This window comes from Tenrec ecaudatus, chromosome 7, assembly GCF_050624435.1.
Source record: "Tenrec ecaudatus isolate mTenEca1 chromosome 7, mTenEca1.hap1, whole genome shotgun sequence".
NCBI classification, from domain to species: Eukaryota; Metazoa; Chordata; class Mammalia; order Afrosoricida; family Tenrecidae; genus Tenrec; species Tenrec ecaudatus.
This window is the reverse complement of record NC_134536.1, coordinates 30,596,452-30,611,762: the sequence shown is the minus strand read 5'-3', so window position 1 is coordinate 30,611,762 and position 15,311 is coordinate 30,596,452. Positions and strand designations below refer to the sequence as shown.

The following is a 15,311-nucleotide window of genomic DNA, read 5'->3' as shown; positions in this document are numbered from 1 at the left end:
AAAGGAATGAAGAAAATACATCGATTTGATGACAGTGAGTGTGGTTTGGACCTAGGGGTGACTTGGTGGTTGAGTGGCAGAATTCTCTCCTCTTTGGTGAAAGGCCCAGGTTCAATTCCCAGGGAGAGCACCTCATGCCCAGCACCTACCTATCTGTGCCAGGGAAGGTTTGGATGCTGCTTAGGGGCTGAGCAGGTTTCAGCAGAGCTTCCAGAATCAGACAGACCAGGAAAGCCCTGAAAGGCCCAGGAGCACAGCAGTCCCGGGCCATGCTTTGTTCCAGTGTGCAGGAGACTACCACGGGTTGGGGTTCCACCCGATGGAGATGACAGCCTCCCCATGTTGCAGACTTGTCACAGCCCCTTTTAAAGGATTCCTTCTCCAGGCCTCAGTCACCCTTGGAGGCAGATCCTACCATGAGCTCCCAGAAAGCGGAAGTCTAGGGTAATTCAACCAGTCACTCTGTAACGTGTGCAAGCAAACTGTGGACTTTGGAGCCAGTCTGAGTGCATCTGCCCACAGCCTGGACAAACACAACAAGAGCTCATGTAAACCCAGGGGGGAAATGCAAGCCATTCTGACAGTACTTCGTTCCTAGCTCATCAGCAGGACCAGGGGGGAGGACCAGGGAGTTTAATTCCCTCCTTCTATTTTTAGTTCTCAATTGCACCCTGATGCCAACCCCCCTGTGAGCACTGGGTGAAGTTTAATCTGAAGCCAGCTCATCGCCGGACACGTCTCCAACCCCACGGAGGCATGTGTGGCACCACACAGAGTGGCAGGGGGCAGGGGGCCGGGATCACAGGCTGTTGAGGGCCAAGCAATTCTCTCTAAGGAGGGGAGCCTATTACACTGATTACTCTCATTACCAGGGTCAAGTGCACATAAAGAAGCTTTAATGGTTTTTAAAAACACGCTAGAAGCTTTGCTATTACACTACTGAGGGGAGCATTTGCCTCCCAAAAGGATTCGCCACAGGGCTTCTGTCAATACCAGCTTTCTATGGGAGCATGGATGGGTTTCGTCTTTGAAAAGGTTTGCTTTTATTGGACCTTACAAAATGGTACACCAAAAGGCACAGAAGCGCCCCCGTGCTCCAATGATTAAGCAGTAGACTGCTCATTCCAAAGGTTGGTAGTTCAAATCCACCTAGCTGCTGCATGGGAGAAAGACCTGTGTGGATGTTACCATAAGGACCACAGCCTTGAGACCACAGTGGGCAGTCCTACTCCACCACCCAGTGTCACAGTCGAAGCAGACTCCGTGGCACATAACAAAAACAAAAGCACAGAACGAGGCTCACTCCCTCAAGACATGCTGGCTGAGAAGACACATGGAGCTATGTGAGAGTCCTGGAGCTGAAGGAGCCACATGGAGACCCCCTGAGATGCTTCTACCACCACTGGATCCACAAGACTTTCCACCCACTCCTGTGACCTTCCTGCGTTCGGGGTCGTTGCATGTGTTTCATGAATCTGAAGAGGAATTTATAAATTGATATCAGACATAGGGGCTAATATCGGACTTATGGACTTGATCTGGACTAAGCTGGGATGTTTTCTCAATATTCAATTGCTCTTGTATATCAAGCTCTTGCCTACACACACACACACACACACACACACACACACACACACACGGCACAGAACTAAAGTTGGGCATCTACCGAGTTCCTTGCTAATTCGAGCAAGCTTGTGCCTTTGCCTCAAGGGTTACAGGAGCAGTCACTTCCACTGAGGGATACATTTTCTCCAATCAATAAAAATTGTCCTCTGCGTTTTTCCGCCCTCTTCTCCCTCACAATGGGAAGATATGAAGGTTTCCAATCTAGTTCAGCTTAAAAAAAAAGCATTGCTAGAATGTCAAACGGACTGGAAAATGCATGAACAACCAAGACAGCCAGATCTGCCACCGCATTCATTTCTAAAAGGGTGTTCTCTGTAGAACTCTAGGATTCTGCAAATATTGGACTGTGTTGTCTGTAAATAAAGACTTTAGGATCAAAACACCAAAGCTCAATAGCTATAAACACCAAATTTTAACACCATGCAAGGAATTCATGAATTAACTGGTGCTGCTCAATTAATTTTCCCATGGTCCTAAAAATAAGCCTGCTCCTGTTCTCTGTGGATATGAAGTCTCCTAAGGTTTGAGTCAATCGTGTAAAACATCCCAACAAAAACTATTGCCACCTGCAGGTGCCTATCTAGGGCTCTGGGTTTTCAAATACCGGACAAACATAAGAAAACACCCCCAAAAAGAATGAACGAAAATGCAGATGAAATGCAGACGATGGTCCTTTGAAGAGGAAGGCCTCTGTTGTGTAAACGCCCAGCTCGCACCACTAAGGAGCTGTAATAAACATCAGCTTGAAGTCTGAAAACGGACTGGTACTTAGACATTACTTGTAAGTTTTGTCTGAGGAGTTGGGGACCATGGGAGACTGAAAAAGAAAGCTCTGCTAAGACCATCAACACCATGGCCGTACCAATAATTAAGCGCTGACTGCTAACTGAAAGCTGATGGTTTGCTCCCACCCAGCTGAACCATGGCAGTCAGCTTCCATGCATATTGTTGCTGTTGGTGCCATCTGAGTCAATGGGGGCTCACAGTAGTCCTAGGTGACAGAGCAGAACTGCTTCAGAGGGTGTTCTCTAGGCCACACCCCGTGTGTGTGTGTGTGTGTGTGTGTTGGGGATGGGGGAAGGGGACAAAAGAGAGGGCACAGATCAGATGCCAGGTCTTCCTCCCATGAGACAGGATGACCTGTCAGTCAGCAGCCGAGTGCTAAGCCACTCTGCCATCAGGGCTCCTTTTGCTGTACATATTATATCCAAGAAACCCTATGGGGCAAGTCCACTAGTGAATATATAGTCCGTGTTTTATTCTGATTGGGACTACACATGGAGCATACGCTAATAGACCGGTATTCTGCACGCACACCTGTGACAGTGGTTACACTCTCCCAATTGTTCGACCCTTCTCACCCCCCTTTTCCAGAGACATCCATTCTTTACTAGTCAAGCTAGATGAATGTTTCATTCAAGCTTAAGACTTCAGGACAAATTTTTAGGTTAAGGCCTAAAGATGACCTCAGAGCAGTCATTTCAGTCTAGAGGGCAGGGAAATGTGAACTTCTGTTTGGCATTCTGATTAGGACCCTCTGTCTTTGATCAAAATCTTCAGTCACCATAGCTGGGCACCATCCAAGTTCTTCCTGACTCCGTGTCAAGGAGGCAGCTGCTCACAGAGGCAATTAGCCCTCACCCCAGACCCTTTTCCTACATGTTACTCTCCTCTCGAGATCTAGGTGAACAGAGACCAATCGCTCATGCCTCTTGATGGCTGCTTGCAACGTTTTAAGATCCCCAAGTACTGTGCAGGAGAACTACTTTGATGAACTAACCATGTTATCGTTCCAGTTAATTGGGATGCCCCATAAAACCGTGGTCCTAAAGTCCAAACCAAGGGACCGCACGTCATGATGTGTATGTTTGTGCTTGTGCCCACTCACAACTGTCCCAACTTTGTTTTCCCTTTTGTCGTGGTGGATGGATACAACTTTTTCCAATACAACTTTCAACAGGCGTACAACTTCTTCACAGCCGTTCTGTTCATCAGCTAGGCAGTCTCACCCTTAAAAACCATGGGTGTGGTTTTGTCATAACTGCAAATAGACACTCAGTTTCCCCATGATGTGAAAGTCGAGTGGTCTTATGACACCTTCCCTAAGCCAAAATGAAATGTTAGGTGAAGACTCAATTACTAGGAATTTATAAAGGAAAAGCCTTTTTTTTTTTTTGAGTGTTCTCACACTCAAACAGTAGCCAGCAGTTAGTTCTCCACCATCCTGAGGGCAGTAACCTTCTGTCTTTGCAATGTCTTCTCATAAGACTTTCAGGATCAAGAAACTCCTGGCTAAGAAATAAGCAGAATTGTTCAAATCCCCAATGGATTCGACCGAAAACTGGTGATAAGATCAGGCACAAGCCCAAGAGGAGCCATGCTGGGTCTGTAAGGAGGCGCTCGTGTGAAGGTATGCAGCATCCCCCTAGGTCCACCAGCATCCTGTCATGCTGAGATTAAACGTGTATCGGCAAACTCTTGGTTTCTTCCTTAATTTTTATGTGTCCACATTGAAGTTGACAACTCATAAATATGTGAGGCCTCTGGTGTGAAAAATAACAAAAACAACAAGCAAAAAAACCCAGTAAAATAATATCAAGTAAGACACACACAAAAAACCCACATAGGCACAAGTCAAAGCTAAGGGAGGTTGGTGCCGAGATGCGGAGCATGGCTCCTGGGGAAGAAGCTCGGCGATGCCACTCTCCCTTCTTGGGGTGTGTGCAGCCTCCTGAAAGACTTGCTACACAACAAAAGCAGAATGCTGGTTTCACTTGTTTTTCGGTAACAGTGAAAACCTTTGGGGGATTTCTTTCTGTTAGTGAAAGCAGGTTCTTTGATAAAAGTGAAATAGGGTAAAAGTGGACTTTCAAAAAGTGGGAGGTACCTGAATTCAATAAACATGAACCTACCCCTTCTTCCAGCCCCCCTACCTGGCTAACTGCATTAACCAGCAATGGAGGGCGGTGAATCTGACCTCCTCTGGCTCTCCTTTCTGCCAGGAGGCAGAAGTCAGACATGCCCCACACTCGATCCTTGTTAGACCCTTGTTAGCGATTCTCCCACGACATTCTTCATCTACACTGGCCACCCAGAACGCGCAGGCAGTACTCACGATTACGGAGGTTTACTAGCGAAGTCAATACGTTACCGCAGGTCAGCATCAGCAAACAGGAAGGCTCCAGCCATCAGCCTCCCCAGCCAGTAGCAGCACCTCTCTCTCTAATACTCAGCCTCTAGGCCACAAGGTCGCCAAGTCTTTCTACAGCTCTCAGCCTCTCAGGCACATCATCCCTTGGCCTTTGCCTGCAGGGGCTAGGAAGAAGCACCCCACCCCCACCCCCCATCCCTGTGTCCTATAGACTCAGGCTGGATGAGAAGGCACCCCATCATCTCAGGGCTGCTCCCGAGTGTAGGCACCAGGCTCTGAAGGATCTGGCCCCAGCCGCCATCACATCAAACAGATCACGGGATGCTTCTCCAAGGTCCTCGGACTTTTCTCTCTGTTCCTGCTTCAAAGATGGCTCATCCTTCTACCCAGGGGGATGGCAACCCAAACTGACAATCCCCTCTATCAGTATTACACACCCTGCTTGCATAGTCCCACCCAACCACTTGGTGGAACTTGGGAGAGACTTGGGTAGAAGAGCCATTTTAAGAAATTTCATACTTTCACCAACTCAAAAACCCAAACCTACTGCCATTGAGTTGATGCTGACTCACAGCAGCCCCATAGGACAGGGTAGATCGGCTCCTGTGAGTTTGAGACAGTTAATTCTTTCCGAGAATAGAATGTCTGTCATTCTCCTGTAAAGTGGCTGGTGGTTTTGAACTGCTGACCTTGTGGATTGAGGCCCAATGCATAACCACTACCACGAATAAATGTTGGTCTGTATACATTTGCCTCTTCTTGCCTTTTGTATAAATGAGAACATACAACACGATTTGTTGTATGTGATTAGTGATCTTTTATGCAAATAACACACATATACTACATTTTTTGGCCAACTCTATCCACCCTACAAGGAAATTTCACAAGCATGCTTTGTTAATTTTTTTGCAGCAGCATGCAAACCATCAGCATAGATAACTTTAGTTCATTCATCATTCTGCCTTCAAGTTCCTTCCATATTGTAGTATGGATCAACTGTGAACTTCTCTTACTGGCTGGGTTCTATTCCAGAGTATGTTTGTTTCGCACTTTATTTAGCTACTCATCTGCTGGGCATTTAGACTGCTCCCATACTTGGGTTCAGTGAACAGAACTGCAATGAACATTAGTGTATAAGGCTCTGCTTTCAAGTTTGGGGGGGTGTAATATTCCTGGGAATGGAATTACTGGGCCCTATGGTAATTCTGGACAGGGTTTCAATTCTGTCCAAAAGGTGCTCAGTAGCTAATTCCTTAGAACTGGATAGCTGTTTCCTTCTGGTGGGCTCAGCCTGGAAGCCCTGCTGAAACCTGTTCACTTTGGGTGGCCCTGTTGGCATTTGAAAGACCGGTGACAAAGCTTCCAGCATCACAGCAACATGCAAGCGACCACAGTACAATAAACTGAGAGAATGTTGAAGGAATGTCGATGTGTATTGCCAGTACCATGGACGGCCAATAGAACAAATCTGTCTTGGAAGAAGTGCAGTCAAAACGCTCCTTAGAGGTATGGATGGTGAGACTTTGCCTCATACTTTGGACACGCTCAGGAGAGAGCTGTCCCTGGAGAAGGACATCACGCTTGGTACAGGAGCAGGACAGCAAAACAGGGGGCGGTCTTCCACAGAAGGACTGATGCAGCAGCTGCATCGATGGGCTCAACCACGGGAGCAAGTGTGAGGCTGGCACAGGGCCGGGCAGCTTCCTCCTGCCGCGCATGGGTCGCTATGAGTTGGAACCGACTTGTCGGCAGCTAGCAATAACAACATGGTCACTTTATTTTCAGCTTTCCTGAGGAGCCGCGGCACGCCACACTCTTTCCCACAAACACTGTACTGTTCTGCATCTCCACCAGCAAAGACTAAAGGTTCCAATTTCTCCCAATCGCCACCGACATTTCTTATTTTCTTTCCAGCCTTTTCATCTGTGCCATCCTCGTGGGAATTTACTGGCTCTCATTAGCATCTCTCTTTACAGCGAGCGACAATGAGCAACTTTTCATGTGTTTGGGCCATCTGAATGTCCTCTGTGGTGGTATCTAGGCAAGTCCTGGGCGCATTTTATGAATGAGCTGTTTATCCTGTATTGAAGGTTTTGTGGCTCCCGAGAATATTCTCCCAGTGGGTAAAGCTTGTCCTTTCACTTTTTGGTTATGTCTCTCGATGGACTAGCTTTTAATTCTTATGAGGTCCCGTTTACTTATTTTGGCTTTTGCTATTTGCGCTTTTGCTATTGTGTTAAGTAACCCAGAGTAAAAATATAAGCCCAACAGCATGGCTCTACATTTTCTTCCAAGATTTCTAGGGCTTTCGTGTTCGCATTTAGGTCTTTAGTCCACTTTGGATTTGCTTTTGGGTGTGGGGTGAGGCAGGGATCCTGTTTCTGTTTTCTGCATGTGGAAATTCAATTTTCCCAACACCATTTTTGGAAAGAACTCTTTTTCCCTGTTGAACGTGCTTAGCACTTTGTCAAAAAGCAGTTGACCATAAACATGTGGCTCTATTTCTGGACTCTCCACTCAGCATCTCTCCTCTTGTCACATGAGAGCACTATGGGAGGACACTTGACAAGAGCTACTTCTAGGAACTACGGGGAGGCTGCCAGGCGAAGATAATCTTGAAGGCCTATTGTAGGTCTCACATTCTTGTCAGTGGTATTAAAATTGACAACACAGCCCAACGTGTCACATTTTTTAAAACCAAAGATTGTTTCCCACCCATTTGCAAATTTTTAGTTTTCCCAGGGTGCCACATCTTTGAGCCCAGGTAAAAGACAGCGTACCTTTCCCCCACTATGATCTAAGACCATGGTGGTGTAACAACTGACGTCGGATGCTGAGTCCAACATAAACTGGGTCGTGCACATTTATGGCAGAAGACCCGTGTTTTGTCTTTGTTTTCACACTTATCTAATGTCTGAAATCTAGTAAAATAGTCAAATGTCATTATCCCTCTTGTCCGAAGTCTAGGAACTGTTCCTCTGGTCAAGTTGCAATCGTATCTAAAACCATGACTGTGTTCACAAAAATGGAGTCCATTCTCTGCAGGATAAAGACCCAAGTAAGAAGAAGTCATCAGGAACAAGCAAAGCCTCCAAACATTAAAAGGAGAGAGGAACTACGAGGCAAAGCAACATTTAATGCCAGTTTGCACCAGCAACTAAAGGCTAGCCCAAGTGTAATCGGAAATCTCCCTCAGCACACACTCTCTGGTCACGTAGTGAGAAGTGCACAGTAAACCTGTCCACTGTTTCCCCATCACGCGGTCCCTCCTCTTCCCTTCTGTGTCATCTTGGGGAAACGGTGCAGCACAAAGAAAATGGGTGAGCACACCTTGGAAGAGCAAAATTTTAAATATGGAAAGAGAAAAATCCTAGAACCAGATGGTTCTCTGACTTGACTCAACAGCCTTCTTACATTGATTATTCTTCGACTTTCCATTTTAATATTTTAGACATGCAAAGATAATCTATTACCCAGAAGTTTAAAATAACTTTCTACCGATGTTACTGACATAAAATTTACCATTCCATCGTTCAAACACATTCAAAGGAGTTGTGTAATCAATCACCACAACCAATTTTAGAACATTTTCTTCAGCCTGGTTTGCATTATGATTAGTTCCCTGCTAGCTGATATCTCACTTGATGGCTGCTTACTTTCAGACAAGCCTAAGATCCCTGATGCCGTTCTTTCTGGTAGCTGGACACCATCTGAGAAAATGGCCATTTTCCCAAACAGTTTTCTCTATTGGAAATCCTTGCTGAGTGTCCCTGTCCTAAGGCAGTCTTTGTAAACGTCCTGAAGTAGCCACAAGGAGTCTGGCCACAAGGAGCCAGACTCTGCAGCACTTGAGGTCCAAATTCTTGGTGACTTACCGTCACCGTTCTGTCCACCCAGGAAGGTGGGGCCTCTGCTCCCAGCGTTTATCCAGAGGACACACAGATGAAGTTCCTTATCAACTTGTGGTTCCATCATCACCTGCGGCAGGGTGGTGGGAGCCTGGTTCATCTCACACTGACTCAACATTCTGGCCACAAGTTACAGATGTTACTTTTGCTGCAATTCCCAAGAACAAAACAAGCCCTGGCAGGGACAGATACATGTAATCCTGTGACATACACAAGGAGCCCTGGCTGTGTATGGGTTAAGTTGGGGGCTGAAAACTTCAAGGTCAGCAGTTCAGTACTACCAGCCAATCCTCGGAGGAAAGATGAGGCTTCTAGTCCCCTGAAGAGTTACATTCTCGGAAACTCAGGGGGGCAGTTCTACCCTGCCCCGTGGGGTCGCTGTTAGTTGACATCGACTCAAGGGCAGTGAGTGTGGTTTTATCACCTACACAGGAAGGAACTCAGATACCCGCGGGCGGTTCTCATGAGTCCACACAACAGAGAGCACGAAGACGCACCTAATCTAACATGCTTCCAGCTCTTGCTCCCAATCTCCCCCCGCCCCCATTTTTGCAGGGAGATAAAGTATTGCTACTAATTTATTCTTTGAGCTACAATGCACGCCCTTTTAAGGTGCTCAATCAGTGACTTCTACTGTTCACAGCACTGCACAACTCTCACCCCAAGCTACCGTATATACTCGAGGGTAAGCCAAGTTTTTCAGCACATTTTTAATGCCATTTTGTGGTAAAATTAGGTGCCTCGGCTGATATTCGGGGCAGGTTATACTCGAGTGTGTACGGTAGGAGCTCTTTTGTGCCTGCCTTTTCCCTTAGCATCATGGATGACTAGGAGCAGTCCCTTGACTCTGAGGGCCGGCCCTATTCTGTGGAACAGGCATCCCACACTTGGTGTCCATACCACTTGATGGGGACGTGGGCCACTTTGACTTTTTCGCTATTAGGACTCATGCTGCAAACAATTATGTTTAAGTTTTGGGATGGGCATATGTTTTCAATTCTCTTGGCCATACACCTAGGAGTGCAATGTCTGAGTCACAGAAAAGCTCTATGTTTAACCGTTTAAGACACTTCCAAATAGTTGTCCAAGGACTGCACAAATTCTACGGCCAACAGCCATGTACAAAAGTTCCAATTTCTCCACGCTTCCTTTTTGTCTTTTTACATGAGAGCCCTCATAATAGGTGCAAAGTATGTTGTGATCCAACATTACTGAATTTCTCCTGTCCCCTGCCCCCAATCCTTCTTAAATCGATAGGGAGATCTTTTTATATCAACGGGCAGCATCATGAAATATCTTGTGGGGTTTACCATGTACACAATAGCTCTTACTCTGAAGCCTCTGGAGACGTCAAATAGGGTAAGTGACAAGGTGTCTGCTTAACACCTTCGTACTTCCTACTCCCTCCCCCAAACTCTAAGACCAGCTCAAGCCACATGCACAGATGTATTATGATAAACCACACTAAACTTACCTGTTAATTCTATGACAAAAAAGTCCAGAGCATGTCACTTTTATATTTACTTATTGATGAAAGTAAAAGTACGTAGGCATTTTTATCGCTGATTTATATAGTCATGGTTTATTTTCTATAATTCCATTATATACATATATATCAAAGTACTTATACAACTTTCCCTAAATTTGTCATAAAGATTTTAAACCACACTCCAATGAAAGGGTATGTGTCTGAGTGTGGGATATTGTTCTCAAGTTAATGACTCTTGACTAGAACCCTGGTGGCACTGCGGGTTAACATATGGGGTTCCTCAACTGCAAGGTTAGCAGTTCAAAACCACCAGTCACTTGTGGGAGACGTGAAGTTTTCTACTCGTATGAAGAGTTCGTCTTGCAAACCCAGAGGGGTAGGTCTAGTCTGCCGTATAGCGTTGCTATGAGTCAGAACGGACCGGATGACAGTGAGTCTGGAGTTTTAAGAGACCTATGTAGCTTTTAACAAGTTTGACCTGCTTAAACAAGCGGGAAAAAGACAACTCGAAGAAATGAAGAGACCAAACTTGAATGGAAGTTGGGAATAAAAAGGGATTTGTCTGTCTACTCCCAAAGGAGAACGACGAGTGGACACTCCGGTGAGAAAGAAACAAAGCTTGCCTACTGGTTCCAGAGGATGAGAAAGGAACAAGGAAAGAGGCATTTGAAGCCAGTCTGCTCCATCCCAAGTCAGGAGGACCAGCCAAGGATGACATTTGGTCATTTTTCCGGTTGTCTGGGAAATGTTGGTATATATAAATGCCTGGAAAGGTTTGAAACCTTCACACCTAAAGCACAATTTTATGATTTCTCAACAGTATATAATTCTAGACACACCAGATTTTAATATTGAAAGAATATTCAAGTAGGGGATGTCTAGGATACTCTTATCTCAAATAGTATTAAAACATTCATGATCCCCCTCCTATAATTCATGGGATGTCATTCAAAATCGGGAGGCCTCCAGTCTCAACGTTAATTACGAAGCCATGGTCATACTGAGCCGCTCCGATAGGTACACTGTCTTCTAAACAGAAACCTTTGCCATTATTACTTGATCTGTGTCCAAAATAGAGACATAAGAACTAGAGGAAAGAAAAGATGGATTACAAAACCCAGACATCAAATTTTTGGCATCCAGGTTTTCTACCCAGTTATTTAATCCATCGGATTATCAGCAACAAGGTAGACAGCCAGACCTGCAATTGGATAAAAACCTAGTTTTGTTTTACATTATATCACAGTGAAGGAGGTCTGAGAAAACAAGATGAAGACGTGTAAGTGGAAGAATAATCCATGCCAGTCCAAGAACTATATCTGCTACTGTACAGATAAAGGAACTACTGTATATACAAGCATATAAACTGACCTGAAATTTTCCAAATAAAATTTTGTAATAAACACAGTTGAATTTTTAAATAATCACAGGAAAACATTCCTTGACATCAGCCTTGACCTTTATAAAAATGAGAACTTATTTTCATAGTGGAAACCAGATTTGAATGTGTTACCTAATAAGAGGGTTATAACTCCTAGTTCAGTAATTTACTGGATTTGTCAATCCTGGAAAGAGGAAGAACTCACACAAATGTTGCAGTTACAACTCCGTTGAACTCCTCCTGAGCATTAACAAGTACATAGTCTTGCCCCCATGTGCCTGATGTGCCTCCTGGAGATCCCCATGGTTCCCTCCACTCTAGTCTCACAACAGGTGACAAGAATAGTTCATCAGAAAATATGCCCATTTTCACCCTCCAGCACAAAGGACGAGGGACTTTCCTCAAGGGCATGCACTTCAATTCACATCAAGAAAGGGACAAAAGTTGTCCAGAGCTTGACTCAGGCAGAAGGTGGGAGCCTTTCATTTTCTGTCTAAACTGAAGGTTCTATGTTGAGTTTATCGAGTGCTTCGAGTAGGTAGCTTGGAGAAAACAGTGGGCAGGCAGTTCATCAAACACACGGCCTGCGAGCCAAAGGGTTCAAACTCGGCCATAGAACATTCCTGGATGGTTGGAATCCAGCAATCAACGAACTAGAGGGACAGATAGGGGTACCTTCTCACCCTCAAAGGGCTTCCAGTTGAGCTGGCTCAAATGCTGGATGCACCAAGTCCCTGGGAGTGTTGGCTGGGCCCCAGCCCTTAAGATTCCAATTCTGCAGGTGGTGGCTCGGGTCAGGGAAGGTCAACTCTACCAGGGTCCCAGGTGGCGGTGATGAGGCTGCTGAGACCCACACTTGAGAAAGACTGCTTCAGAGGGAGGGAAGGAAGTAAATGGGGGGAGGGAACCCATGAGATCTCCACTGTGGGGGCAGTGAAAGCAGAAGATGCCCTGCTTAGGGGAGGTGCCAGCCCAGTTCCCAAAGAGGTAGGTACCCCCTAGATGATGTGAGACTTTCTACATGTTCTACGTGAAGGTGTGCCGAACGGCCCCAAGAGAAAGTGCAGTCAACGTTTCCTGTACTGAGACACGAATGACTGACCAGGCAGCCAATGCACAGTATATCCAAGTTACAGGGAACACAGGAAACAAAGCACAAAGGGGAATTTGGCTGATCTGCTTCAGACCTGCAGTTGGTATCTTCTTTGTAGCCCCCAAAGGCTTTATTTCATGAAAAGCTTTTAATTTGCTTCTGTAGAAATGCCCGACATGTCTGCTTTCTGTATGCTGGGCGGGTTCTTGCTTGCCAGGTACCACTGCAGGGGATGTTCCCACACCCAGGCCCCAGCATCTTTCTCCTGGTTTCCCGTGGAGACCTTGGTGTGGTCTCTCTGTTGCCACTTCCAATTCCCTTCCCCACTAAGTTTTCATATAGAACTGCAGTCATCTATTTAAAAGCAACAAATAGGCTATGGCATTCTTGAGTTCAAAGCTCCCCCATGGCTTCTCCTGCCCTAAAAGAAAGACCAAATCCACTGTGAAAGGTTTCTGAGGTCACAGAAAGGAGCCCTGAGGACACCAAGATGAAGCATCACCTATGAATGGAAAAAAGACCTAGGATTCAGTTCCCATCAATAACCATTCCAGGAAGCCCGATGGAGAAGTCCTATTCTGTCACATGTCAGAACTGATTCCACAACGAGGACTTACTTGGTCTGACTCAGTGTGGCAAGCAGATAGGCAATGAATGAGTGAATGAATGAATGAATGAATGAATTCATTAGAAGGATTCTGATGCTGTCACAGAGGAGAAACAGAGGATAAAGAGGAATTGGGCTGGGCTCGTTGAGATCAATTGGAAAGGACAGCAGGCGTTTAAGTCCGTGAAAGGCTACTGGGAGGACATGAGCAATCCTAGCTAAGCCCAGGTATATTTTATTCTTGACCACACTCCCTGCCTTACTTTGCCCAAAGCATAGGATCTGCCTATCGGGTAGGTCACAGCATCCGTGTTAATCCCAGAGCGGGTGGACAACTTGGAAGCAGTATCAATACAGAATTCAACTGGGGAAGAGGAGGTTCCCCAGCTCATGTGCTCATAAGGAAGGGGGACTGGGGAGCGGGGAGAGGATGGGCATCGAACTAGCAGGGTTACCTACCCAAAGAAACTCACCTCAGGAGACTTTCAAAGAAATTGACCACATGCAGAATTAAAAAGCTAACTATACATCACGAGCGATTTCAAAAGCTCTCTGGCTGGGCAGAAGAGATGCCACAGGCAGCGACATTAACCTGAAAGGTCTGGGGCGAGGGTAACACAGGAGAGAGGTGACGATGATGATGGGGCACCAGCTGTGGAGCGGATGGCTTTGCTTGCTGCTCAGGAGAAGAACACCGGCCGACTGCTACATCCGTGCGTCTACAGATATCTCAGCCGCAGGCGTCTCCTACGCTCGGTCACGCTCTGTCACGGCCGCCCTCTGGGAAAGAACGCGATGACGATGGGGTAGGTGGAGCACGAGAGCAAAACCTGACTGTGGTTGTCAGTGTGGCAGTCAAACTGTATACTATACGAACAAGTGTTCCAGGACCAGTATCTTCCTCCACTGACATTGGCAATCTCATTTATGCAGAAGATGGTTTTTTTTCAAAAGGGAAAGGGGGTCATTTCAAACCTGTGACTATTTCTTATTAGGATCATTTCCATCTGTTCTTAAAAGCCCTTTAAAAATAGTAAACATTTTTAAAATGGGCTAAAATTCTACCCTTACAAATCTGGTTAGACCAGAGGATGTACACTGGTACAGATGGGAACTGGAAACACAGGGAATCCAGGGAGATGATCCTTTCAGGACCAGTGGTGTGAGTGGCGATACTGGGAGGGTAGAGGGAGGATGGGTTGGAAAGAGAGAACCGATTACAAGGATGTACATGTGACCTCCTCCCTGGGAGACGGACAACAGAAAAGTGAGTGAAGGGAGACGTCTGACAGGGCAACATATGACAAAATAATAATTTGTAAATTATCAAGGGGAGCAGGGAGGGAAGGGAAAAAATGAGGAGCTAATGCCAGGGACTTAGGTGGAGAGCATATGTTTTGAGAATGATGAGGGCAATGAATGTACAAATGTGCTTTAAACAATTGATGTATGTGTAGATTGTGATAAGAGTTGTAGCCCCTAATAAAATGATTTTTAAAAGTACAGAAAAACTGAAAAAAAAAAAAGTGGGGCTAAAATGATTAGCTTCTCGCTCTCATTATGCACCCCGGACAAAACAACTCTTAAAATGCCATTGGTTGTGACAGAGAACCAGGTTTTAACACCTCTTCTCTTTCCATAGCCAAATTAATGTAAGGGACTGAGTGTGATCTTAAAGGAAGGGGGCAGCTTTCTGACACCCTCCGTCCGTGTGATTTGGGAGGGAGGGCCTGCAAATCTTAGTGGAGACCCCAGAGAACACAGCCAAACTGGAGGTGATTACATTTCACTTTGGCAGCCGGGGAGATCCCCAAGGTGACTCAATATCACTCCGCCCGAAAAAGCTTCTAAACCAACACCAGAGCCTTCAGTTCACAGGGAGCGATAACAAACCTTATCCACAGTCCCCCTTCAATGTAGCATTTTTTCCCAATGCTGCACCCAGTGAAATAGAAAGGACACTCGAGTTACTTTATCAGGAATTAAAATAGAATCGCTGAACTGGCAGACTGGCTACGGACACAAAAACAAAACAAAAAGCCTTTTGTTGAAACAA

At 45.8% G+C, this 15,311-nt stretch overlaps 1 protein-coding gene across 2 annotated transcripts in view; it reads right to left on the bottom strand.

Moving 5' to 3' along the window:
* The window catches only part of NHSL1 (NHS like 1), a 150,248-nt gene that overhangs the window by 56,852 nt on the left and 78,085 nt on the right, over positions 1-15,311 (bottom strand). The gene's annotated exons all lie outside the window — the stretch shown is intronic.